Genomic DNA, 24,974 nt, shown 5'->3' with positions numbered 1-24,974 from the left:
ATACAGAGCAGGAAGTATCAACAAGTTAGATGTATCTAAGCATTAGCTGATGTTTTTTCTTGTTCTTCAAATGCAGCTGGGGGCAGCATGAAACACTGGGGGAGCCCAGGGCTTGCAGTTAGCTCCCGCCACTGCCACTGACCCGCTCTGTCACTGTGGGTGAGTCATCCAGACGAGGAAACCTGGGGTGTCATCAGCTGCAAAAGAAGCAATAGAACAGGCTCCTTCCAGCTCTGGCCATCTGCAGATACAGAAGACGGAGACATTGTTTCAATCAGACAGTAACAGTTACTGCCTAGTGACCCAGAAATGAACTGAGCCTGATAGAAAGTAAAATGTAGGCTGTGCTAAGTACCTGCTAAGTGCTGTGTTTTTGTTTTGTTTTGTTTAAGATTTTGTTTGTTTATTTGTCAGAGAGAATGAGTACAGGCAGACAGAGTGACAGGCAGAGGGAGAAGCAGGCTCCCCGCTGAGCAAGGAGCCTGATACGGGACTTGATCCCAGGCCGCCGGGATCATGACCTGAGGCGAAGGCAGCTGCTTAACCAACAGAGCCACCCAGGTGCCCCAGTGCTGTGGTTTTTCATAGATGCCATCTTATTTTAATTCCTTCAAATGGGAATTGATGTCCCTATTCTGTAGCTTAGGACACTTGGGAAATTTCAGAAACTTGTATAGTAGGTAAGGGTTTGAGCCCAACTGAGTATGTTCAAACACTAGTTCCATTACTTAGTGTGACACCTGTCATTGGGTGTAGGTGACCCTATCCCTTCGGATCACTGAGAAAAAGGAGCTCACAAACACAAAGTTCTTAGCCAAATACCTAGCTTACAACAAATCATCTATAACTGTTAATGATTATCACTACCATTATTGTGATTATTTTTGAGATCGTAGCTATGAAAGTCCAGACAAGGTTTGAACTTAGGTCATCTTGACTATAAACCCCATGTAGACTCAGTCATCCCATCCTGATAAACACTGAGAATTTGGGAAAGTTCTTATTTTAATTGCTATTTTTTCCTATTTTGAAACCATATTTTATGCTATAGTATGCCAACAAGCATTGGCTTTGTGATTCGTTATAAAATACAAGAACATGTCTCCACACCGCCTCACGTTCCATTAAAACAGACTGTGTAGTCAGTCGGTCGTCTGTTGTTCCTATTTCCCAGACATAATATGGTCAGTCCTTTAAATGGCATTTTTAAAACTCAATCTAGAATAGAACTAAAATTCAGTTCTTTGGTTTAACAAACCATTGATAACAGCCTTGAAATGAGAAGCCTCGTTGGGGGTGTGCAGAGGGGAGGAATCTGAATGCTTCCGTTGTTACCGCTCTTAGCACTTAGCCAGTGTCCAAACATTGGCTCTAGTCTTTGCTATTTTAGATTTTCACACAAGCAACAAAACACAAAATTATTAGAGTATTTATATTCTTCATCTTCCCAAAAGTGATACTAAAGCAGATTGTATTATTTTTTTCCAAAGATGAAAAATCTCTCCCATCTATACACTTTTTTTTTCTTACAATGTGACCTTGACCTTTCTCCTTCAGGAGATGGGTTTTATCTTTCCTCCTTGTGAATCCAAGGGAGCATGTGTCCATAACAGAAGTGATGCTATGTGACTTCCAAGGCTGAGTTGTAAATTCTCCAACCTTGTCTAACTCCCTAGTCTTCATGGAAATTTTCCCTTGGAACTCTACTATCAGGCCACGAAGAAGCCAGGCCATCAGGGAAAGATAGTGTGTAGGTGTGTAGGTGTTCTGGTCATGACCCCAGTCAACCTCGAGGGCCAGACACAGGTCTTGAGACCAATGGGCTGGGCTCGGTAAGGTCCATGTTAACCAAGAAGCCAGTCACAGAACACTTCGGATTTCTTTGGTGTCCTTTACTGGTGGGTTGTGATATGTTACCGTACAGTCCAGCCAGGAAGAAAGTTAATTACGCCCTTAAAAAAAAAAAGAACAGGACATTGTATTTACCATTTGTCAGAGCTCTGGGTCCACCTTTGCAAGAGTCAGGCGAAGATGTTTGAGTTCTAGCACTGTCCTAGACCAGTGCTTCTCAATCAAGACCATTTCATGTTCGGAGCGGCATAAACAAAGGAATTAGAGTAGTAAAATGCTGTTTATTTTCACTGCCCTGAACTTTCTCCTCCGATCTTTGCCTCTCACATACTCAGGGCCCTCCTGTTAGCGTCTATTAAGCCTCAAGGGAGAGTCCAAGCAAAGAACGGAAAAGGGGGGATCCCCAGCTTTAATCTCTATAAATTCCATCCAGTAAAAGGAATTTCTCATGGACATTTTAATAGTAGGTTAATAAACTATGGTTACAGGGGGAGGAGTCAAGATGGCAGAGAAGTAGCAGGCTGAGACTACATCAGCTAGCAGGAGATCAGCTAGATAGCTTATCTAAAGATTGCAAACACCTGCAAATCCATCGGCAGATCGAAGAGAAGAAGAACAGCAATTCTGGAAACAGAAAAACAACCACTTTCTGAAAGGTAGGACCAGCGGAGACGTGAATCCAAAGCGACGGGAAAATAGACCCCGGAGGGAGGGGCCGGCTCCCGGCAAGCAGCCGAGCAACGGAGCACAAAATCGGGACTTTTAAAAGTCTGTTCCACTGAGAGACATCACTCCAGAGGCTAAACCGGGGCGAAGCCCACGCAGGGTCAGCGTGGCCTCAGGTCCCGCAGGGTCACAGAAGGATTGGGGGTGTCTGAGTGTCGCAGAGCTTTCGGGTATTGGAACAGGAAAGCTGGCTACAGAGACAGAGCCGACAGTAAGCTCGCAGTTCGGGGTTACCTTGAACCGGTCGCAGGCTCGGTGAGCTCGGAGCGTGGCCGGGGTCAGGCAGACGGGAGTTACTGGGTGCTGTTCTCTGAGGGCACATGGAGGGGTGGGGCCCCGGGCACTCGGCTCCTCCGGGCCGGAGACCAGGAGGCCGCCATTTGTATTCCTGTCCTCCGGAACTACGGAAAGCGCTCAGGGAACAAAAGCTCCTGAAAGCAAACCCGAGCGGATTACTCAGACCGGCCCCTGGTAAGGGCGGTGCAATTCCACCTGGGGCAAAGACACTTGAGAATCAATACACCAGGCCCCTCCCCCAGAAGATCAACAAGAAATCCAGCCAAGACCAAGTTCACCTACCAAGGAGTGCGGTTTCAATACCAAGGAGAGCAGCAGAATTCCAGAAGAAGAGAAAGCAAAGCACGGAACTCATGGCTTTCTCCCTGTGATTTTTTTTAGTCTAGCAGTTAAATTATTTTTTTTCTTTTTCATTTTTTTCCCCCTCACCTTCTGGGAAAAATTTTTTTAACTTTTACCCTTTTCTTTTTTAACGTTTTTTAACTAGTTTATCTAATTATATTTTTTTTCTTTTTTATATTTTTCTTTGTTCGTTTTTTAATTCTTTTCTTTTTTTTTTTTCTTTCTTCCATTTTGAACCTCTTTTTATCGCCTTTCTCCCCCCTCACGATTTGGGATCTCTTCTGATTTGGTTAAAGCATATTTTCCTGGTGTTGTGGCCACCCTTTTAGTATTTTACTTGCTCCTTCATATACTCTTATCTGGACAAAATGAAAAGACAGAAAAATTCACCACAAAAAAAAGAATGAGAGGCAGTACCGAAGGCTAGGGACCTAATCAATACAGACATTGGTAGTATGTCAGATCTAGAGTTCAGAATGACAATTCTCAAGGTTCTAGCTGGGCTCAAAAAAGGCATGGAAGATATTAGAGAAACCCTCTCGGGAGATATAAAAGCCCTTTCTGGAGAAATAAAAGAACTAAAATCTAACCAAGTTGAAATTAAAAAAGCTATTAATGAGGTGCAATCTAAAATGGAGGCTCTCACTGCTAGGATAAATGAGGCAGAAGAAAGAATTAGTGAAATAGAAGACCAAATGACAGAGAATAAAGAAGCTGAGCAAAAGAGGGACAAACAGCTACTGGACCATGAGGGGAGAATTCGAGAGATAAGTGACACCATAAGACGAAACAACATTAGAATAATTGGGATTCCAGAAGAAGAAGAGAGAGGGGAGCAGAAGGTATACTGGAGAGAATTATTGGGGAGAATTTCCCCAATGTGGCAAAGGGAACGAGCATCAAAATTCAGGAGGTTCCGAGAACGTCCCTCAAAATCAATAAGAATGGGCCCACACCCTGTCACCTACTAGTAAAATTTACAAGTCTCAGTGACAAAGAGAAAATCCTGAAAGCAGCCCCAGAAAATAAGTCTGTAACATACAATGGTAAAAATATTAGATTGGCAGCTGACTTATCCACAGAGACCTGGCAGGCCAGAAAGAGCTGGCATGATATTTTCAGAGCACTAAACGAGAAAAACATGCAGCCAAGAATACTATATCCAGCTAGGCTATCATTGAAAATAGAAGGAGAGATTAAAAGCTTCCAGGACAAACAAAAACTGAAAGAATTTGCAAACACCAAACCAGCTCTACAGGAAATATTGAAAGGGGTCCTCTAAGCAAAGAGAGAGCCTATAAGTGGTAGATCAGAGACAATATACAGTAACAGTCACCTTACAGGCAATACAATGGCACTAAATTCATATCTCTCAATAGTTATCCTGAATGTTAATGGGCTAAATGCCCCAATCAAAAGACACAGGGCATCAGAATGGAAAAAAAAAAAAAAACAAAAGCCATCTATATGTTGCCTCCAAGAAACTCATTTTAAGCCCAAAGACACCTCCAGATTTAAAGTGAGGGGGTGGAAAAGAATTTACCATGCTAATGGACATCAGAAGAAAGCAGGAGTGGCAATCTTTATATCAGATCAATTAGATTTTAATCCAAAGACTATAATAAGAGATGAGGAAGGACACTATATCATACTCAAAGGGTCTGTCCAACAAGAAGATCTAACAATCTTAAATATCTATGCCCCCAACGTGGGAGCAGCCAACTATATAAACCAATTAATAACAAAATCAAAGAAACACATCAACAATAATACCATAATAGTAGGGGACTTTAACACTCCCCTCACTGAAATGGACAGATCATCCAAGGAAAAGATCAGCAAGGAAATAAAGGCCTTAAACGACACACTGGACCAGATGGACATCACAGATATATTCAGAACATTTCGTCCCAAAGCAACAGAATACACATTCTTCTCTAATGCACATGGAACATTCTCCAGAATAGATCACATCCTCGGTCCTAAATCAGGACTCAACTGGTATCAAAAGATTGGGATCATTCCCTGCAATTTTCAGACCACAATGCTCTAAATCTAGAACTCAACCACAAGAGGAAGTTTGGAAAGAACCCAAAAACATGGAGACTAAACAGCATCCTTCTAAAGAACGAATGGGTCAACCGGGAAATTAAAGAAGAATTGAAAAAAATCATGGAAACAAATGATAATGAAAATACAATGGTCCAAAATCTGTGAGACACAACAAAGGCAGTACTGAGAGGAAAATATATAGCGGTACAAGCCTTTCTCAAGAAACAAGAAAGGTCTCAGGTACACAACCTAACACTACACCTAAAGGAGCTGGAGAAAGAATAAGAAAGAAACCCTAAGCCCAGCAGGAGAAGAGAAATCATAAAGATCAGAACAGAAATCAATGAAATAGAAACCAAAAAAAACAATAGAGCAAATCAACGAAACTAGGAGCTGGTTCTTTGAAAGAATTAATAAAATTGATAAACCCCTGGCCAGACTTATCAAAAAGAAAAGAGAAAGGACCCAAATAAATAAAATCATGAATGAAAGAGGAGAGATCACAACTAACACCAAAGAAATACAAACTATTATAAGAACATATGATGAGCAACTCTACGCCAACAAATTTGACAATCTGGAAGAAATGGATGCATTCCTAGAAACATATAAACTACCACAACTGAACCAGGAAGAAATAGAAAGCCTGAACAGACCCATAACCAGTAAGGAGATTGAAACAGTCATTAAAAATCTCCAAACAAACAAAAGCCCAGGGCCAGACGGCTTCCCGGGGGAATTCTACCAAACATTTAAAGAAGAACTAATTCCTATTCTCCTGAAACTGTTCCAAAAAATAGAAATGGAAGGAAAACTTCCAAACTCATTTTATGAGGCCAGCATCACCTTGATCCCAAAACCAGACAAGGATGCCATCAAAAAAGAGAGCTATAGACCAATATCCTTGATGAACACAGATGCGAAAATTCTCACCAAAATACTAGCCAATAGGATTCAACAGTACATTAAAAGGATTATTCACCACGACCAAGTGGGATTTATTCCAGGGCTGCAAGGTTGGTTCAACATCCGCAAATCAGTCAATGTGATACAACACATCAATAAAAGAAAGAACAAGAACCATATGATACTCTCAATAGATGCTGAAAAAACATTTGACAAAGTACAGCATCCCTTCCTGATCAAAACTCTTCAAAGTGTAGGGATAGAGGGCACATACCTCAATATCATCAAAGCCATCTATGAAAAACCCACTGCAAATATCATTCTCAATGGAGAAAAACTGAAAGCTTTTCCGCTAAGGTCAGGAACACGGCAGGGATGTCCATTATCACCACTGCTATTCAACATAGTACTAGAGGTCCCAGCCTCAGCAATCAGACAACAAAAGGAAATTAAAGGCATCCAAATCGGCAAAGAAGAAGTCAAATTATCACTCTTCGCAGATGATATGATACTATATGTGGAAAACCCAAAAGACTCCACTCCAAAACTGCTAGAACTTGTATAGGAATTCAGTAAAGTGTCAGGATATAAAATCAATGCACAGAAATCAGTTGCATTTCTCTACACCAACAACAAGACAGAAGAAAGAGAAATTAAGGAGTCAATCCCATTTACAATTGCACCCCAAACCATAAGATACCTAGGAATAAACCTAACCAAAGAGGCACAGAATCTATACTCAGAAAACTATAAAGTACTCATGAAAGAAATTGAGGAAGACACAAAGAAATGGAAAAATGTTCCATGCTCCTGGATTGGAAGAATAAATATTGTGAAAATGTCTATGCTACCTAAAGCAATCTACACATTTAATGCAATTCCTATCAAAGTACCATCCATCTTTTTCAAAGAAATGGAACAAATAATTCTAAAATTTATATGGAACCAGAAAAGACCTCAAATAGCTAAAGGGATATTGAAAAAGAAAGCCAACGTTGGTGGCATCACAATTCCGGACTTTAAGCTCTATTACAAAGCTGTCATCATCAAGACAGCATGGTACTGGCACAAAAACAGACACATAGATCAATGGAACAGAATAGAGAGCCCAGAAATAGACCCTTAACTCTATGGTCAACTAATCTTCGACAAAGCAGGAAAGAATGTCCAATGGAAAAAAGACAGCCTCTTCAATAAATGGTGCTGGGAAAGTTGGACAGCCACATGCAGAAAAATGAAATTGGACCATTTCCTTACACCACACACGAAAATAGACTCAAAATGGATGAAGGACCTCAATGTGCGAAAGGATTCCATCAAAATCCTTGAGGAGAACACAGGCAGCAACCTCTTCGACCTCAGCTGCAGCAACATCTTCCTAGGAACATCGCCAAAGGCAAGGGAAGCAAGGGCAAAAATGAACTTTTGGGATTTCATCAAGATCAAAAGCTTTTGCACAGCAAAGGAAACAGTTAACAAAATCAAAAGACAACTGACAGAATGGGAGAAGATATTTGCAAACGACATATCAGATAAAGGACTAGTGTCCAAAATCTATAAAGAACTTAGCAAACTCAACACCCAAAGAACAAATAATCCAATCAAGAAATGGGCAGAGGACATGAACAGACATTTCTGCAAAGAAGACATCCAGATGGCCAACAGACACATGAAAAAGTGCTCCATATCACTCAGCATCAGGGAAATACAAATCAAAACCACAATGAGATATCACCTCACACCAGTCAGAATGGCTAAAATCAACAAGTCAGGAAATTACAGATGCTGGCGAGATGCAGAGAAAGGGGAACCCTCCTACACTGTTGGTGGGAATGCAAGCTGGTGCAGCCACCCTGGAAAACAGCATGGAGGTTCCTCAAAATGTTGAAAATAGAACTGCCCTATGACCCAGCAATTGCACTACTGGGTATTTACCCTAAAGATACAAACGTAGTGATCCAAAGGGGCACGTGCACCTGAAAGTTTATAGCAGCAATGTCCACAATAGCCAAACTATGGAAAGAGCCTAGATGTCCATCAACAGATGAACGGATCAAGAAGATGTGGTATAGGGGTACCTGGGTGGCTCAGTGGGTTGAGCCGCTGCCTTTGGCTCTGGTCATGATCTCAGTGTCCTGGGATCGAGTCCCGCATGGGGCTCTCTGCTCAGCAGGGAGCCTGCTTCCCTCTCTCTCTCTGCCTGCCTCTCTGCCTACTTGTGATCTCTCTCTGTCAAATAAATAAATAAAATCTTTTTTAAAAAAAAGAAGATGTGGTATATATACACAATGGAATACTATGCAGCCATCAAAAGAAATGAAATCTTGCCATTTGCAACAACATGGATGGAACTAGAGCGTATCATGCTTAGCGAAATAAGTCAAGCAGAGAAAGACAACTATCATGATCTCCCTGATATGAGGAACTGGTAATGCAACATGGGGGCTTAATTGGGTAGAAGAAGAATCAATGAAAGAAGATGGAATTGGGAGGGAGGCAAACCATAAGTGACTCTTAATCTCACAAAACAAACTGAGGGTTGCTGGGGGCAGAGGGGTTGTGAGAAGGGGGTGGGATTATGGACATTAGGGAGGGTATGTGCTTTGGTGAGTGCTGTGAAGTGTGTAAACCTGGTGATTCATAGACCTGTACCCATGGGGATAAAAATATATGTTTATAAAAAATAAAAAATTTTTTAAAAAAAGAAACTATGGTTACAGTTCTCTGGTGTTTTAGTAGATGTTTTTCTTAAAACCCTAGGCTGCGGCGCCTGGGTGGCTCAGTGGGTTAAAGCCTCTGCCTTCGGCTCAGGTCATGATCCCAGGGTCCTGGGATCGAGCCCCTCATCGGGCTCTCTGCTCAGCGGGGAACCTGCTTCCTCCTGTCTCTCTGCCTGCCTCTCTGCCTACTTGTGATCTCTATCTGTCAAATAAATAAATAAAATCTTAAAAAAAAAAAAACAACCCTAGGTAATCACAGAGCATGGTGACAGTTAGGAAAGTTGATTGGTCTATGAGGGAAACCACTTGGGACACTAATTTGGTCTCTGGTGAAGGTTTCTCTCTCACAGAGTCAGAAGGGGAAATGCTGCCATGGAGTTCTTATCTCTCTCAACAATTTTATTTCTGTATATGGTTGCCTTTAACAAATCCCCTTAAACAGGATAGTCTCAGAAGGACTGCTGTTGAAAATGTAACTTAAAATCCCTTTTGAGAGAGGTGTTTTCAGTGACCTACAGTAGACAAAGCTGCCAGTCCGCCTTTAGTAGGCACGTGTGTCCGTGCAGTTAGTGGGGATGTTTCAGATCAGGAAGAAGTGCTTGGCATTGTCCACCCCCGCCCCGGTGTCTGACCGAGGTTACTCCGCAGAGGGAAAGAGAGTATATAGTGTGGGCAACTTCTCCAGGATTTGATCCTTCAGAAACAACTGGCTGCAAATGACTGGTCACTCCAGGACCTGAAGTATACAGCTGTGGTGCATTGAATTAGACGCACCATTCTGAGAGCAAAACCACAAACCCTCGCTGAGACACCCCCACCCCCACCACCCCAAGACACCAGCAGGTCAGTCGGGAGGTAAGTAGTTTCATCACCCTAATTAATTTAGGGACGGAGGTAGATGACTCACCCCAAACGGCAATATTCTGAGCAAATTCGGCCACCGGTTTGTTTACAGGCTTGTAAGCAGTCGGTTGGGAAGACGCGTAAAAGAGCAGTAAATGGCGACCCACATGGCTTGTGCACTGGATTAATAGAGCAATTAATGCTGGTTACAGTGAAGTATTACACAGAACCTAACCATGATACAATAGCCACGGATCTGCTTTCAGACGCTGTGGTTTAGCCAAGGACATTGAAATACCCAAAGGTTACAGGCGCCGTGGTGAACTATCAGTGGCCGTGCTGAGACCACAGGGTTTAAGAAACCCTCTTGCAAGGGGGAAGGACAAATTAATTTTTTCCCACCCAGAAGACGAGTTTCCTGAGATGGAGCGTGCGAAGGTCTCTGCTGCTACGAGTCTTAAGGGAGCTAATAATTTGTTCTTATCACGAGAAAGAAACTTGTGAATTAGAAAATGCTTCACCTGAGATGCAAAATGCAAAGGATGATGGAAGTGTAACCGAGACAGGAGACGAGGCATTCGCTCTCTTACAAAGGTGCACTGAGGCCATGAGAGGGGAGGGCAGGTTTGCAGCCGTTCCTGAACCCCGATCTTTGGAGCCAGATGACAGCAGATCTTAACAAACCCCATCCTACAGATTCTACCCAAAACATGGTGGAATGTGGTCCCCAAGTTTTTTCCATGACTCATTGGCTCCAGCTTTAGGGGTGGGGAGGCCGTGAGTCCAGAGAGAATGGCCTGGGAAATCCCCCAGTCAGCCTAGTAGTTTGTCAGGATTTCCTTGTGGGTCTTCCTCTCTCCTTAACATGGTCGTGACCGCGTCTGGTGTGTCATCCGTGGTATGCAACATGAGGCACTTTTTTCTCCCAACATTGTCTCCATGAAAACCCTTCTTCATCCCCTATTACAGGGTTTTGGAAATTCTCACTCTAGCTGCTCATTAGCTTTCCAGAGGTCTTTCAAAAAACACCCATACCAGTGGTCCTCCTTGGTCTTCTACAAGATAGGAAAAGTAAGGGGAGAAAGGGCAGGCATCCTTCTCAGAAGCAACTGGTGTTGTCCTCTGTATTAGTTTTCACTGGATTTCGGGGTACCATTGATGAGCCATTGATATCCTCTGGGTGGAAGGCATCCCAGTGGTGGGGCTGCAGAAAGCAGTGTATGGAAAGTCCTGCAGCTGATCTCCCCTTGATAGAAAACTAGATTGGGCTCCAGCCTGACCTCTCCCGAGCCTCCCTAATTCCCTCTCGTGATACCTCTAGAGCACAGTCTTTGGCCCTGAGGCCTACACACTTAGGTGGCAAAATGGCCCTTTGGCTCCAGTCTGCAGTATGTAACTGAGCAGTAGGAAGTTCCACCGTCTTGCACATGCACAAAATGTTGAGTGTGCACGCAGATGGCCCCATGGCTGTCCTTCCTTTCTACTTGCCAGCTTGCTTCATATGTCTTTCTCCTCTCTCCAAATAGCACTAGGGCATGCACCGGCATAGCCTCTGGGTAAGCAGGTTGGGACCCCGAAGCTCTGCTGCTGGGCACCCAATCTCGATAACTCGTGTGGTCAATGCCATTTTCAGTTGGTAGTAGTAGGGTAGAGCATCCACAATGTTCTGACTTCAAAGCCCGAGATCTTTCCTGGAGGCATTACTGGAGATCAAAGGAACAGGAGACACAAGAGTGAGACGTTGGGGAACGTGTAAGGGAGCAACCCCATATCAGAAGTGTCGGTGCCCAAAAGTAAACACGCCATTAAGATGGCGGCTGGATGCGAGCCAGTAGGCGGAACCGAGGACTAAGGAAGTAGTCCAAAATGCCTCTTGTATCTATGTGGCTGCAAGTGATTGGTTGTACAACTTTGGTATATATACACATGTGCGGGCTGTGAGAGGGGAGATCCCAACAGCTACCCAGAAATAAAGCTTGCTTCGCTGAGGTCTCCTGGTCGTTCTTGCTGGCAAGAGCGACAAGTGGTGCCGGCACCCGGGAACCCTCCGAAACCGAGGAGTTCTCAGTGAACGCAATGATCCAGTAAGTGCGCACAAAATTTCAGATAAGAAAGTTCCTAAGTATAGGACGAGAAGTAAGAAAGTTCCTAAGTATAGGACGAGAAGTAAAAAGGTTCCTGGGCATAGGACGAGAAATAATGGGATCAAAGTTTACTAAGATGGAGGGATTGCTGACGGAAGTGCTTAAGGCTAACGGCACTCCGCTAAAAACGAAAGCAGCTCGGCAGTTCTTGAAAAAGGTTGAGGACTTCTTAATATTCCTCAATGGGAACATTTGGGGGAAGAACCATAAAACAGTTAAAAATGTTATCGAGGAAGGTGTTGAGATGATGGAGCAGGTCAGAGAAGCCTCTAAGGCAGGATCTAGCAGAGGGGGAGAAAGTTCAGAGGAGAGCTCCTCTGAAGATGAGCTTGGGGAAGCCATGACGCACTTAAAATTAAAAGAGGAAGTCCCTAACAAACCTTTAAAGGGAAGGACATACAAAGAAGCCAGGGAGGGGGGGGATATGACTCCCTAGCACCCTCTGTCAGAAGGTCAAGAATTCCTACCCCTGAATGTAGGCCTATAGCGCCACCTGCAGAATGGCCGCCACCAAATAACACTTCATGCTCCCGAGGGGCATGCGTTTGTCCAGAATGTAGAAATGCAGGATGGAGGGGCATTACGGACTTTACTAAACCCTCCCCTCTTGCATACCCAGTGTTAGAAGATCAAAATCAACAGAGGTTTCATCAACCACTAGACTTCAAACTTATTAACCTTACCCCAGACGAATGGACTAACATGGCAAAAGCAACTCTGTCTGGTGGACAATACTTGATATGGAAAACTGCTTGGCAAGAGTGTATCTCAGAAACTGCCCGGCGTAACGCCGCGTCAGGGAATCCCCACTGGAATATTGACATGCTCATGGGAGGAGGTCAATTTGTGGGACAAAACAATCAGATTGGGTACCCCCCAGGGGTGTATGTACAGATAGCAGCTGCAGCCACTAGGGCTTGGAAGACCATACAGGGTTCTGGCGATTTGCAGGGACAACTTTCCAAGGTGTTGCAGGGGCCTTATGAACCCTATGCTGACTTTGTAGATCGTCTGCTCCAAGTAGCAAGGCGCATATTTGGGGATGTGGACCAAGCAATGCCTCTTGTTAAACAATTAGCCTATGAACAAGCAAATAAATGGTGTAGAGAGGCTATCCGCCCTTGGAAGTCTAAGGACCTGATTACGTATATCAAAGTGTGTCGAGACATCACTGATACAGTTGTTCAGGGCCAAGTTATGGTGGCAGCAATAGCCCAAGGGATAAGAAGTTTCAATGGAGGAACCAGGAGTTTTTCCAAGGCTTGTTTCCTTTGTGGAAGGGACGGTCATCTTAAGAGGGATTGTCTAGAGGGTAAAGGATCTCCTAGACGAGTCAAGCCTGCACCTGGGTTGTGCCCTCGTTGCCGTAAAGGGAATCATTGGGCTAATGAATGTAGGTCCCAGAAAGATATTCAAGGAAATGCCCTGCCACCGAATAACTGGATTTGATCCAATGACTCAAAAAACGGGAAGCAGGGCCCCATGCCCCCGGGGCCCAACACATATTTATGGGGCACTAACGCAAATGCCCAGGACATGGTATCCTCCCTCGGAGAAAGGCACGCAACCTCTGGATCAGCAGGGCTCGATATCAGAGCAGCCGTCCTAACACCGGAGATAGATCACATCAGAGCCCATATGAGCCTACCGGGACCATTATCCGAGGGCAATGCTCTAGCAGACCACAATAGTCATTTCCAACTTATTTGCCCTACCTTAGAACAGGCGAAGCTGTTCCATAGCAAATGGCACGTGAATTCTAATACCTTAAGATATATAGATTCCATATCACCAAAGAACAGGCAAGAGATATAGTAAGGACCTGTGGGAATTGTGCCACATTACTCCCTCAGCCTTCCTTGGGGGTAAATCCCAAAGGCCTTCAAGCTAATCACCTGTGGCAAATGGATGTCACACATGTACCTGAATTCGGGCAACAAAAGTACGTACATATATCAGTGGACACTTATTCGGGTATCATAATGGCTACTCCCCTCATGGGGGAGAATTCAGAACAAGTCATCACACACTGCCTACGATGCTTCGCAGATTGGGGTATCCCAAAACAAATAAAGACAGATAATGGACCTGCATATACATCAAAATCTATCCATCAATTCCTGAGTCAATTTGGTATAGTCCATACTACAGGTAGACCCGCCAATCCACAAGGTCAAGGAATAATTGAACGCGCCAATGGCACCTTCAAACGATGCTTACAAAAAATAAGAAAAGGGGGAATAGGGGATGACTACAAGTCACCCCGTGATCTTACATCTCTCACCCTTTACATTTTAAATTTTTTGTCCTTGGACCATAATGGTACATCTGCAGCGGACAGGCATGCGGCGGTTACCGAACGCACTCTAGCCCAGGCAAAGTGGAAGGATATACTCACGGGCCAATAGAGAGGCCCTGACCCGGTCCTAAGATGGCACCGAGGTTCTGTTTGTCTTTTTCCACAGGATGCCCAAGTGCCTATCTGGGTCCCGGAGCGACTGATTAGAAGAATCGATCAACATGGCCCGCCCCGTCCTGATGCTCGGCCTGATAGCGATCCTGGCGACACCAGCATCCCTTCAACAGATGCACCAATGGGCAATAGTGAAAGCCTGGCCGTTCCCCATGCCACTGACGAATGAGTCCGCCATCCTCCCTCCTGTATACCTACTTTCATTCCCATGCCCGTTTCTGTAAATCCTAACGATTCGCCTGTATTGCTCTCAAGACATAAAAGAGACTTTGGGATCACTGCAGCCATTATTGCGGCTGTAGCAGCCTCCGCAGCTGCAGCAACTGCAGCGGCTGTAGCTCTCACCATGTCTGTACAGACTGCCTCCACTCTTAATAACCTAACTACCGGAGTTGCAGGAGCCCTCGCCACATAAGAACTAATTAATGGCCACCTTCAAGCCAGCATTATGATCGTCAATCAGCAAGTAGATCTAATCCAGGAACAAGTGGACATTCTCCAGAAACTATTGACGACCGGATGCATCCAAGCACTTTCTGGACTTTGCATAACCTCTGTGGCCTATACACCTAAATGGGACATGGTCCAATCAATATTATAATTTGACAAGATTGTTAAGACAACAAATATTCACTATTAATGCAACTAAGATTGACATAGCTCCATTAGGGGATTGGGTCTCTGTTGTAAACCAATCACTCTCGTTTGCTAAAAAGAGTAGGCCAGTATGGGTGCACTATTAATTGGACTACTCCTGAGCTTGATCCTTATGTTCCGCTGTTTTGCATCATTACGTAAACAACAACATAGACAACAGTTGGCGCTAGTACAAGCTTGCATGGCACTGGAAGCTGGTACATTTCCCCAAATCTGGCTGGCAGCGCTAGATCGGTAGTCAATGACAGGTAAGATTAGCTGCATGCACATAGCAACCTAAGCCAGGAGTTCTCCAACCAGGGAGAATTATCCGATGACGGGTAAGCATGTTCATGGCAGCTGACAACCTAAGACAGGTACGATCTCCTGCCTTGCATGCCTAATATAAAAGAAAAGGGGGAGATGTCGGTGCCCAAAAGTAAACACGCCATTAAGATGGCGGCTGCATGCGAGCCAGTAGGTGGAACCGAGGATTAAGGAAGTAGTCCAAAATGCCTCTTGTATCTATGTGGCTGCAAGTGATTGGTTGTACAACTTTGGTATATATACACATGCGCGGGCTGTGAGAGGGGAGATCCCAACAGCTACCCAGAAATAAAGCTTGCTTCGCTGAGGTCTCCTGGTCGTTCTTGCTGGCGAGAGCGACACAGAAGCCAACTCCAGACGTTGCCTTGCCCTGATATGACCTGAGGGACTTGGCATTCTTCTACTGTCAGCCTTGAGCAATTCCTTTCTCTTGTGTTGACTGAAAACGTGGCCAAACACTACTTCTCAAGCCGAGAAGCCATTCTTAATTGAGGCAAAACACAAAAGTAGAAACAAAATTTGCCTACCTTGCTAGAGCATTCTGGATAAGGGGTAGACTTTCCTAGGTGGTAGAATGAGCATGTCCTTTGGGGAGACCCTTAATACATCTGATAATCTTTTAACTGTCACAAAGCCATTAATCAGACATAATGTCACAGAGACGGATTCATCCAAGTTTGTTTCAACTGAGAAGAGAATTTGAGGAAGTCGATTAAGAAGCTGCGTAGACACGTCTAGGAAAGGGTCGTCTAGGCAGCTTGGCCCTGGCTTCTCTACGGGTCCAGCAGACCAGAGTGGGACTTGGACCACACTTTCAGGGACACAGCGGTGCTTTGAACTCCGTGCCCAGAAAGCCTGACGATCTTGGGGAAGCGGGCCGTTCATCACTGTGGAGATGGCATAGGTCCAGGGGATCCAAAATTAAAATTCAGTTAATAGGAGAGGGTAAGAGCTTCCTTTTGACCAGGTGGTGAGCTCTCCCACCACCACGGAGCGCGCCCTTTGGCCTGACGTGTTAATCATTGCCACGCCGTGCTCGGCCAGGGTCACATTCTCTCTAACAGCACAGCCATCCCCTGACGTGGCTGGCACTGCTGGTCATTTTCACAGGTCACTAATGCTGGGACTTTGGTTTCCCACCCACTGTCCTCTGACCTCTGCATCCTGTCCCCTGCTCTCCATTGGCCTCTAATGACCTTTGCCTGAAGAACTTTGCCAAGTCGAGCCTTTGTTGGGGAAGCTCCCACCTTCATTCAATCTCAGCAGACAGGCTCAGCTCTCTCTCACTTAGAAATAATTAATCATGGGGATATTTGCAAAGGCCTGAGGTGCCAAACTTACTAATTTTATCTGCTGATGAGTTTCCTGGTTTCCTGCTGCTTCATAAACCAGCTTTAGCTTGGGCGGGGGGGTGGTGAGACCGACTTCTCCGACCACCAGCCTTCACATTAGAAGGCGGTGTCAGCTCAGTTTCCAGCACAGACCGCAAGTGCCCCTCTTAGCAGAAGCTGCTGCTGCTTCAGACAATTTGTCTCTCTTATGGAACTTGAAAGAGTCTATAAACAGCCACCAAATACTCTGAATTTTTTCTTCCATCTCTAACCAGAGTCAGATCAGAATGCTCTTTGATCCAACCCCTAATCGTCTCCTGGGACGCATACATTTTGTGTCTTTGTAACAGGCGCCTTTGACTTCCTAAACCAGAGCGATGCGGTCCTCATGGCTCTCTGTTCTGTCCGCCTCACTCAGCCTGTAATTCCTGGTCTGTTCTTACAGCACTCTGGAAAAAAAAGGTGTACTCTCTATCTCAGCTCTAAGTTTTGAAAAACAGTATCTAATTAAAAGTAATTTAAATGATGAGTCGTATTACCTCAGTACGTCGGGAGGCAGATATTTCAAAAGGTTACTGTAATCACCCATTATGTTATCAAGAATCTGAATTTCTTCCCTCTTCTTTCTCTGTCACTCTCTACATATTGGGGGCTCTGGTCCGGCTGAAGGTGGCTTCAGGAGCTCCAGCTACGACCTTGAAAATCTTCAGGTAGAGGCGGAGGACCATTTCTTTCCCCAATGTGTGAAAGTTTCCCAAAGGACTTATCATTTCATCCTATTGATGAGACAAATGTTTCCTGTACCCATGGGGTGAACGGAATCAGAGTTACAGATTTGATTAAACCAACATTCTTGTCCTTGAACTAAGAAAGCACCCATAATACCAAAGCATCTTTAAGTTTAAATGCTGGAGGAGCCCTTAGGAGGCAGGAAACCACCATCTGTAATACCTTAAGCTCCTTAAGTGAGGTCCCCGGACCAAGTGTTCCGATGGAGATAAGCACCCCTGGGCCCCCCCGCTTGACGTAAATTAATAGACTCTCTGGCATAAGGTCCAGAAACTTGCATCTGAACAAGCTCCCAGGTGACCCTTAGAACCAGAAAGACCCGAGAACCACTGCAGAAACCTCTAGGGCTTTGTCTGATTGGAACGCCTCTCCCCACATTGTCCGCAGAGAGCCCTGCTCTCCGCAGATGCTTAATGGTGTTTAATACTGCTCTGAAGCGGAAGCTTTTTTTCTTTGTTTTCTTTTCTATTGTTCTATTTCCAAAAAAAGTCATGTAATTCCTTTACTACTTCTCTAGGATTGAGCACTTCTTTCGGTGGACTGAGGGAACTTATATACTCTGTTTTAAAGGGCTTCTGTTACTCGATCTTCTACTAATTTCATTCTAAGAAAAGGACTAAGAGGAAATGTGATTTAAAAAAAAAAAAACTAGAAGGACAAATAGAAGTGAAAACCAGTTCTTTATTTTTATGAGGAAATCCTTTTCTCTGGGATCCCTTGGATGGAAATTGAATCTAAGTAGATTGGTAGACTTTAGACTGGGGATGAAAAGGAGGTACTAACTTCATGAGACTTGGTAATTTTTGTGATGTTAGTTATTCGATGGCTGCTAGAACATTATTCTCTAAAGAGGGCTGGCTGACTGGCCACCTGGAGCTGTCCAAGCCCCTCCTCCACGGTGGGCCACCATCCATTGTGGGACCCCATGACAGAGCAGATAGAATGCCTACACGTGCTGAGAACTGTTCAGGGGCTCAAGGTCTATTCACTCAATCCTTTAACAGGTTGGGGCATGTGTCCTCATTTCTATCCAGCCCCATTTTCCAGGTGAGGGAACGGAGGTCAGAGGAATGGATGACTTCCTCTTCCATCAGGAGGGGCATTTGACCTCCACATCTGGGTACAGAGACTGTCCCTGCGACCACCACGCCGTGAACGCCTCTCGACCAACGTCACAAACCATGGTCCCCTGCACCACCAAGGGCTTGTGCGGAGTTCTTAAAACATTGTAATTAGTTTGAAACATGGAAAATTCAATAGAACGCATCTTGAAACTTTGAGTTCTGGCCTTAAGTGAAAACTCAAAAGATGAGTGCTGTGAACGCGAGTCCAGCAACACTCCGTGGGGACCAGTAAGCGGATCCAGGTAGAAGCTGCCCCTTCTGTTAGTTTCTCCCACCCCTCCCACTTCCCGACTGGAGAGTGTGGAATGACAGGTGACTTATTTAATGACGGTAGAGGAAAGATCCCACATCCCTGAGAGGTGGGGTAGTCTAGTGGGTCGCACACATGGACTCTGAAGCCAGACCCTGTGGATTTAAACTCCAGATCCAACATCAATTACAATCATGACCATGAGAAGCTCCTTAAACTCTCAATGCCTCCATTTTCTCACCGTCTGGGGTAACTGACGAAGCTTCCTGTGGGAGACGATCCGTGTCCAAACAAGGTCCACGACCTGACAGAGGCAGGCTTTCTCATGACCCGGCATGACCCCTTCCTCATCTCCAAGAGCAGGGAGCAGGAGACTCTCCGGCAACCTAGAGTGACCTCTACCAAAGCAGCATTGTTTCATCCTGTGGTTACATCTGGGGACCTGAGACTTGCAGTGCCCTGTGACACCGCGAGACCGCGGAAGGGGTCGTGGTCCCGCCAGCAGTGGCAGTGGGGATGCATATGCAGGTCCACAGGCCAAAGCCAGGCTTCCTTCCCCCTGCTCCCCCACCTTCAGGCCTACCACATCCCGATAAAGTGCTGTGTTTGAAACCATGTTTGGGTACCTGCTGTAGGAACAAAACCTCTGTGTGCTTGTGAGTGGAAAAGCCTGGAGTACGCTGGTCTATTTGACTCGTGCGTCCACTTTTAGGAGGGTGACTGCGGGCAAATTGGTTTGCCTCACTTTACCCCATTCTCAAATGTAATGGCCTGACTTCCACTTGACCCACAGGCTCGAGGGCTGCAGACTGCTGTGTGCGGGGCTGTAGGGACTCAGGCTGGAGACGGCCCTGGCTCTCTTCTCCCCGAACCCCCACACAGTGGGTACTAGGGCGTGGGCTGCAGCACGCGGGATGCTACCAGGCCCGCGTGGCACATTTTTCCTTGTGCTTAGGTCACCAAAACCTCTTCGTTAAAACCTCCTCATTCTCCACCAACATGAAACACTGAGTAGTGAAGCCCAGGAAGAAAGCATCAGGATGTCTAACGCATCCTCGTAGCAACACGGTTTTCAAGAACAGTGCTTGGAGGAATGAACGCAGTAAATAGCAGAGCCCTGCCTTGTCTTGCTGGGTAGACCCTGAACAATCCTGCACCGGCACAGGTCCCACGGGCCTCGCGTACACCTGACAGCACCTGGCATGGGCCTTGGCCCCCCGGAGTTCCTCACGGCCTTGCCGCCTGCAATGCTCTCCGTCCTTCCCTGCGCTCCCGACCGCCACGGCCCTCACGGCTCCTCTGGACTCCACCGACAGGACGGACACCAGGAGGTGCTGCTGGGCATTTCCCCCTGCTCTGAGTTCCTCATTCCCTCCATTCTGGGTTTTACTAATCACATGTGAAGGGAGAACCCACAATTATGTCCCCTCCATGAGACCCTGAGGTCCCCTGGGACTGAAGACTGTGTCTTTGGTTTCTGCTTCGAATTGTTTTTATTTCATTTCCTTCTCCGTGTTATGACGTGTGCTCATCACACCAGCATCCTTTCGGGGGAAACGGAAAGATCCCTTCAAACCCTCTCGTATTGATGAAGCCCCTGTTCATTCCCAGTTGGCTTTCCGAGCGCCCCTGCGCGTGCTCCCCTGACTTCCCAGCCCCTGGCACAGTACAGACAGCAGGCTACGGAGACCCCCGACATGCGGACCTTCACGTGGGCCAGGTGTTTGTTTTCATCATCTCCCTGGTGATGAGTTAGGAGCTGCATATCCTCATTCTCGGACCAGGGGTCAGAGCCCTGGGGTGCAGATAGTTCTGATAAGGTGCCAAGGCTAGTCGGGGGGTTGTGGGGAGAGACCTCAGCCCCCAGAGTTCTGTTTGCAAACCCTCACCCTCCTCCCGCCCGACCACCCCCTGGCCTCTCCGAGCAACCTTGTCACCTGCTCCCTTAGGCGGAACATGCCATCCCCAGCATTTGCCTTATGCTTTAGATGTCAAGAATTTGTATCTCAGGGCTGCAAATCATTTCAAAATCTAAAGGACTCACCACAACAAAACAGCCAACCAAACCCAACCCAACCAAGCTGGGTCTCTGTCCTTTCCTCCCCAGCATGTCCTACCGTGGTTTTTACATGAATGCTTGCACCCGTGGACTTGTTCAACCTCCTTAAAGATCTGGGGGGAGTGCAAGTTCCTTGCCGAGAAGTGTTTTCCCAGGGAGGTGACTGCTGCTCAGAAGGGCAGGAAGCACGGCGACCGCGGCCTCGGTTTCCCCTTCGTGCTGTGACAGCAAGGCAGGGCTCGGTGTGCGTGTAGCTCCTTCCCTCCTCTCTCTGGCCAGAGACCCTGACATGTTGGATGGATCAAATCAAAACAGTTTTGCACGATCCACAAATGCCTTGCGTCCGTCTGGGACATTCTTTGAAATCGCACAGACCTGTGACCTTGGAAACTGTACACACCAGCCTCCCACAGTCTCTGGCCACAGTCTCTGCTCTTGCTTAAGGCCATTTAAGGTGACGAGGCAACTTGCTGAGAGCTGCCTGGTTTGCTGACAGGGCGTTCCGTCTTGAGTGTGTTGCTAAAATCCAGCCTGATCGAGTTACAAGTAATTAGCGTGCAGCCCATCACCTGGAGTGCTGTTATGCAAATTTGCATGTGGCTCAGCTGCACGGTTTGGACAAATATTTAGCTTCGTCCTAAAGCCTGCCTTGCCAAGAGAAAACAGGCCCAGGGGATTCCTACCCTTGTACATCCCCTGGTTTTGAAACCAGAAGTGAACGAGGCCATGTGTGTCTAGGACACCAACATTTCCAGAGGAAATATCCTCTTACTGGTCCTTCAGGGAGAAGGACGTGTATAGGAATCTTGGAGGAACCTTAAGTCGAAAAAGTCAAAAGTGCTGTTCCCAAGTATGTGCAGGGCCATCCCGTTGACACGAAGACAAACGTGACTTGCATATTCTCGAAGGCCACGTTGGAAAACATGGGTCAGAGCTGGCTGGTTACAGAGAGGCCGCCACGAACCCATCTGAGGTGGGACATGGCCCAGGGGACCGTGCGGGAAGGTAGACTTCTGTTACCGCTTCCGCATAGAAGGCTTGTGTACATTAAATCCGTGAATTTTTATTTCTTGACCAAGTGAATCCAATATCCACTGGAATGTGTTTTTTTTCCCCCAAACTGTCACTCCGGAAGGGTTAAGGTACTGCAGAGAGCCTGTCCTTGATCAGAAGAGTAGGACGACATCTCCCGAGCCCGTGAACCCTGTCCATTCTCCCGAATTCATGCAGCCAGAGCAAATCCTCAATATTTGATTCCCGAACTGGTCAAAAGGCATCCAGGCCCCCCCTCTCTCAGGGTGGAAGTGATTACTGGACCTGGGTAACACTTCTGATGAGTAAGAATGTTAAAGTCAAAATGAAAAGGGGACTCGAAATTTTGAGTTGGGGCCATTTAGATTTCTGGGAGCAATTCTGGCTGAGGGCTTCCCCAAAGGCCTCCTCTTCCTGCTCACTGATTTGCAGAGTAGAGGGTCAGCTATTCATCTAACCAAGAAATATTTTCAGTATGTTCTTCTCTCATGACTCAAGCCAAAAATAGAACAAAATACTGTGGTGTCATATATGAAAAGTACAAAGTACTAATTTAAAGGAACACGTGTTTGCACCCCAACGTTTACAGCCACACTCTGTGTATGTGTGTGTGTGTGTGTACACACATACACAGTGGAATACTACTCAGCTATGAAAAATGAAATCTTGCCATTTGCAACAATGTAGATGCAGCTAGAGAGCATGATGTGAGGTGAAATAAATCAGAGAAAGACAAATACCATATGATTCCACTTATATGTGGAATTTAAGAAGCAAAGCAAATTAGCAAATTGGGGAGTGCAGAGAGAGGCCAACCCAGAAACAGACTCTGAATGACAGAGAATGCACTGCGGGTCCCCAGAGGGGTGGGGACATTGGGGGAACGGGATGGGCATGAAGGAGGGGCGTATGAGGGGGCGTATATGAGCGCTGAGTCACCGTAGTATGCGCCTGAAACAGTGCTACACTGTATGTTAGCGGACAGGAGTCAAATGAAAAAGAAAGAAAGAACATGGTCTCCCGTGCCAGAGACACTCTGGGAGCTCCCAGAGCGACCTCTGGGTCTGGGTTCTCGCTGTGACTCTGCCACCCCCAGCTGGGTCATGGGGACCCCAGCCTTCACCTCTTGGAGACAAATGCCTCATCTGCAAAACCAGAAGACGGCCAGGATCCCCAAGGGCGGCCGCTGCGATTTCAGCATCTGAGACTCGCGCGGGGGTTGGGGGGCTGGGCAGGTGACAATCTTGCAGCCCCCACGGCCACTCCAGTCACCTCCTAGTGTTCCCACTCCGAGTCCACGCGCACTTCCTCACTTCCTTTCTGCTTTGCCGAGTTTTGAGATAGTTTGTGCAAAAACATGTTTGCGACCCTCTCATGTCCAACTCCCTGCAGCCCCCTTGAAGGGACACTGCTGGTTATGTGTGGCTGCGTTTCTATGCACAACACGGAGGGGAGAAAACGAAGCTGACCCAGAATAGGGTTTATCATCTGCCGAACACAGACCCCACGGAGCTTTCCGATATCACACGGTGTAGACGCTAATAAAAATTCAGAGTAATTTCTGGAAGATTTGGGACAAGGTTCTCAGGTTGGCTGTCAACTCAAGACCAGGAGTGCGGCCTCTCTGGGCTGGGACAAACCCGCTCTCTGTCTTGTGACATTGGGCGAGTGGCTTAACCTCTGGGTTCTCACCTTTGAACCAGGAATAATAAGTCCTGCCTTACGGAGCTGCAGTGAGAGTGGGGTGAGAGAAAACATGGCACTCGCCACAGCGCGGGGTACGGAGTAGAGTCTGACAGTGGTCACTGTGGTTCGTGATCTCGGCCGTCCACTGGAGTGGGGACGAGGAGTTAAAATCCTAGGAGGGGAAGGTAGTCAGGATCGTGGATGACCCGTAGAAGGTCACAGAACAGGGCTCTCCTCGTGGTGTGCACCTTCGTTCCTCCAAGTCCTCTGTCCATCATGACAGCCAGAATGTGGTCCAGGCACAGGCACAGGCGTGCTAGGGAGGGGACACCTGCAACCCACGGAAGGGGCCGCCCACAGGGGACGACCTTCAGGCTTCAAGTCCAACACAAACTGCCTTTAAGATCACTTTCCAGTACTATTAGATATTTTTCCCAATTTTTGTTTCCAGTGCCTAGAAAGTCAATGTGGTTTATCAACACAGGATAGGGCTGCTCTGTGGGTCCAGCCTGTGGGAGGGCAGCATCGCGGCTCATGGGCCAGAGCGGGGGACGGTTTCTGTCCTAGTATGCCCCCTTGCCCCACATACCATGAGAGTATCGTCGGGGTATAAGTGACTCCTGAAACAGAGGACTCCAACTAGGGACACAAGAGCATGACCTGTAAACACCACAAACTCGGCACGTTTTTCTAAGCAGTCCTTGCCGCTCTAAAAACGTCCACACACCATCCGTGCGAGGAGTGTGCACAGCCTTCGTGGCCTCCTCTGAGCCCCTCCAGCTCCTACACATCCGTTAGGACCCCACTCAGGAGTTGAGGTTGGCTGTGAAGCGTGCATTGGCTTCCACTGCCCTCTGCTGGCGTCCAGTGGTAGGAACCAAGCGCCTGGGGGCTCCTTGTGCGTTCACAGGGGCGAGCAACCCTGTAGTCAGAGACCGTCCAGATGTTGTCGTCCCTGCACACACACCACACCATTCTCTGCATCCCCACCACAGACCCGAGGCCTCACTGAGAACACATGGCCCCACGTGGAAGAGCCTTCCCGTGCGCTAACCCCACAGGCAGAGGAAGCAGATTGTACCAACAGGCACAGTGATGCACCGAACCATCCCTCTCTTGGGTTTGTAAAGAGGACAGTTGTCTGTCCCCGCCCTCCTCCCCGACGAGACGACAGACACATCTGCGCCCGTGGTAGGGCGCGCTAGTGAAACTCATCAGGGAAGGACGTCGTGCACAGGGATTTCAGACCTGGAAATGATTTCAGGGGCCGCTGCCCCCTCTGCGGCCTCTGGAGCACAAATCTCAGGTCTGTTTTCCACCCGTGACTTCTACGAGTCACATTCCTGTGTTGCTGTCGAATTCCTTTGCAGGACGAGGGGTGGACCG

At 46.8% G+C, this 24,974-nt stretch overlaps 1 long non-coding RNA gene across 7 annotated transcripts in view; it reads right to left on the bottom strand.

The window, feature by feature from the left end:
- The window catches only part of LOC106007049, a 56,320-nt gene extending 35,091 nt beyond the window's left edge, over positions 1 to 21,229 (bottom strand). For 4 of the 7 annotated variants that reach the window (XR_006605945.1, XR_006605944.1, XR_006605947.1 and 1 more), the window contains exons 1-3: positions 20,929 to 21,229; positions 9,802 to 11,440; positions 143 to 241 (exon numbers count right to left, since the gene is read on the bottom strand). This is a non-coding gene — a long non-coding RNA (uncharacterized LOC106007049). The remainder of the gene's footprint in view (positions 1 to 142; positions 242 to 9,801; positions 11,441 to 20,928) is intronic. The other 3 variants (XR_006605949.1, XR_006605948.1, XR_006605943.1) reach the window with 2 other exon arrangements.
- Between the last annotated feature and the right edge of the window lie 3,745 nt (positions 21,230 to 24,974).

This window comes from Mustela putorius, unplaced genomic scaffold, assembly GCF_011764305.1.
Source record: "Mustela putorius furo isolate JIRA1106 unplaced genomic scaffold, ASM1176430v1.1 tig00000198_pilon_pilon_pilon, whole genome shotgun sequence".
NCBI classification, from domain to species: Eukaryota; Metazoa; Chordata; class Mammalia; order Carnivora; family Mustelidae; genus Mustela; species Mustela putorius.
Note: the sequence above shows the minus strand (reverse complement) of the source record. Positions and strands in the feature narration are given on the sequence as shown.